Source organism: Tamandua tetradactyla, chromosome 2 (assembly GCF_023851605.1).
Source record: "Tamandua tetradactyla isolate mTamTet1 chromosome 2, mTamTet1.pri, whole genome shotgun sequence".
NCBI classification, from domain to species: Eukaryota; Metazoa; Chordata; class Mammalia; order Pilosa; family Myrmecophagidae; genus Tamandua; species Tamandua tetradactyla.
This window is the reverse complement of record NC_135328.1, coordinates 140,553,270-140,556,516: the sequence shown is the minus strand read 5'-3', so window position 1 is coordinate 140,556,516 and position 3,247 is coordinate 140,553,270.

Sequence of the window (3,247 nt, the reverse complement as noted above, 5' to 3'; positions counted from 1 at the left end):
GGTCCTTGAAAGAATGATTGAGAGATAAACTGGGTTATTCAGGCTTGGACATATAGCAGGTTTTCTCCTGAAAGGGAATATTTCAAGGAAAATGACTCTACTTGTTGTTAATGACAAAATTCAAGCTTCCAAGGATGGCTTTAGTGTCACAGAACTTCACGACATTTCTGATGAGATCTGTAGTGGGGTTAACAAAAGCGTATAGTGATATGCATCACCATTTGGAAAAGCTAAATAACTTGGTGGATTTTCCAGATGACCAGTCCGTGATGTTACAAAGTCATGCTTAGACTCACGTGGAATGTAGTTTGGTGGAGTTTAAAGGAAGAGAGTATGCAAAGTTCACTGAAAAAGCGTTCATTTCCACCTTGCAGCTAATCTTTTTAAAGGAAATGATCACTTGTTGAGTTTTGTTATAGTATCAAAGAAAAATACCCACAGCTATATGACAAAGTTTCACAAATATTCCTCCCTTTCCCAACTACCTATGTGAATGGAGCTGGATTTTCTTAACATATTTCAGCAAAAACAACATATCACAACAGAGTGAATAGAGAAGATCTGAAAATCCAGCTGGGTTCTATTGAGCCAGCCACTAAGGAGTTCTGCAAAAAATGTGAATTTCTCATTAATTTTTTGAAACATGGTCACTCTTTCCCCCTAAATGTTATTTCTGTAAATATGCAATGGGTTTACAATTATTTTTTAATGAATGAATAAATATATTCAAAACATTTCCTAGTTTCAAAATCTAAAATAGCAAATGTCAATATAGACATAACTGACATAAATAGTTAGGGTCTCCAATATAGGGTATAAAGTGATCCTGAAACCAAAAGTCTTAGAATTGCTAGTCTATAATAAACGTCTCTTGGGACTCTCAGATCTTTTAGAAACATCGGTTAGGAAACCATCGAAAGTCATGGAAGAATTTCCAAACTGGGGAGATGGGCAGTTTTTCTGTGAAACAAGGGTGTTTTTAGGATATCATACCAGGGTGTGCACTGTAAGGACTGCAAATAAAAATGACATCAAGTAGCAGGCAACTTTAAAAATAATACTTTGCAAAGGCTTCTCTTTTCATCACTGGTCCTAAAAACCTTTTCTTGCTCTCCACTTCTAAAAAAAAAAAAAAATTGTAGTTGAAAGAACACATTCTAGGGGGTGCAAGGGTGGTTCAGTGATAGAATTCTCGCCTGCCATGCAGGAGACCCAGGTTCGATTCTTGGTCCACGCATTTCCCAAACAAACAAACAAACAAAGAATCAAAAATATTCAACAAATGGTGCTGCAATAAAGGGGTACTCACATGGAAAAAGAATGAAATGTGATGCTGCCACACAGCACACAAAAAAGAGAACACATTCTAAATGAACAAAAACTGGTTTGGAATCTCATTAAAGCCATCTCACTTGCTCTGTAGGTTGGGAAAAATTAATCATTTACCGGTGGTCGTAGTTTTCTTATCTGTAAAATGAAATAATGACGCTTAGAGTTGTCAAGTATGAAGCGTGGCATTGCATACTGATGACCAGTTTACACGTGGTATGTATTCAGATGTTAGTGCATTAAACACATACACACACAAAAAATAACAGACTCTGAGACATGTAGGAAAACAAATGTTAATTTGGGGAACAGATTTGACAGAACTATGACAAATTTAGAGAGGAGATGTTCTAATTGTGAAGTTCTAGGCTCTAGCACTTTAAATGTCAGGAGAGGGTTTTGTGTGTCCTCTTTAACCCTTTTGGCTGGCACTGATCCATTCTTGGTCTCTGACTGTAACTAGTTAACTGAGCAAGTGACAAAGAAATTGGGTTTATAAGGAAAAGATGGGCGTCTCAAAAAAGAAAGTTCACAAGTTTCCTGGACATAGCTCTTTCTTTTCAAAATCAGTTTTTTGCTGGCAAGGTACTAATGGCCTCTCTCCTCTGCAGTCAGGGATTTTCATGGCATTTAAATGTGTCCTGGGTTAGTGTACATTCCCCAGGCCTCTCTCCTCAAGTTCATCAAACACTCAGAAGTCGAGATCATAAAAGGTCCTTTTTCCAGAAACATCGACAGTACCAGGCCTTCTGTGCATATTCAGTGGTGCACTCCGGGAAGCCAACACTCTCTCCTTCTTCGTCATTGGGAGTGCAGAGGCTAGGGGCCCTGGGAATCTGGGACACACAGACAGGGTTCACATCTTTATCCATGGTGGGACCCTGAGACTTATGGTCTCTGAGTCTCTGCTCCTCATCTGTGAAAAGAGAAAACCGTGTTCTTTCATCCCTTTTCCCTGATGCTGCCAGTTCTGGCTGCTCTTTGGTTGTAAGTAGCAGGAACCCAGCTAAACCTGTACCAGCACAGGTACATGATTTAGACACTCTCTTCAGCTTTAATATCACTTTTATTTTGCTTTTTCTTTTATCCTTTCTTTCTGTTTTTTTTGGCATGGGCAGGGTCCAGGAATTGAACCTGGGTCTCTGGCATGGCAGGCGACAATTCTGCCACTGAGCCACCGCCCCTTTTATCCTTTCTTAAACCTCAGCTTCAAATTAATCTTGTTCTTCCTGAATAAGAATATCAATTACTCTTTTTTTTTCCCTGAGTGTGAAAAGAATCATGTACAGAGTTCATTCTGTGTTCTGTAAGGATCAGTGTTTCATTCAAGCGCCGACCTTCTGCAGCATTTCTAGGTAGCATGTCAGGAGCCAATGAGGGCTCACAATAAGCACAATAAGCTGTTCCTCTATATAGGTTTGGTAGGCCTATTTGCTAGCATGAGGTTCAACCCTGAGTGCAGAAAATGCTAAATAAGTACCTAAAACAGGGTACATGCCAGGCTGGCACATGGCCCCACAGAGATGGACCCAGGCTTCTCGGCCCTGATGCTCTGCCATGTGTGGCCTTCATTCTCGAGGTCACATCATGGCCTAAGAGGGTTGTTCCAGCTCCCTCTTCATCCACCACATTTGCATTCTGGGCTTCAGGAAGGAAAGAAGGGGAGTCTTATGGGGATTTCTCCCAGGAGTTGCATAAAACACCTACATCTGATGGTAAGGGAGCCTGGGAAATGCAACCTTTATTCTGGGCAGTTGTGTGCCAGCTGAAGACAGAAGGGGTTTTACTACTGCAGAAGAAGGTATTGGGAGGTAGAGAGCCAGCCTATATGCTGGTCTCACCATCTGGAGGGGCACTGAGGGCTAAATCCAGGACTGGCAAACATTCTGTATCAAGAGCTGGAAAGTAAATGTCTTAG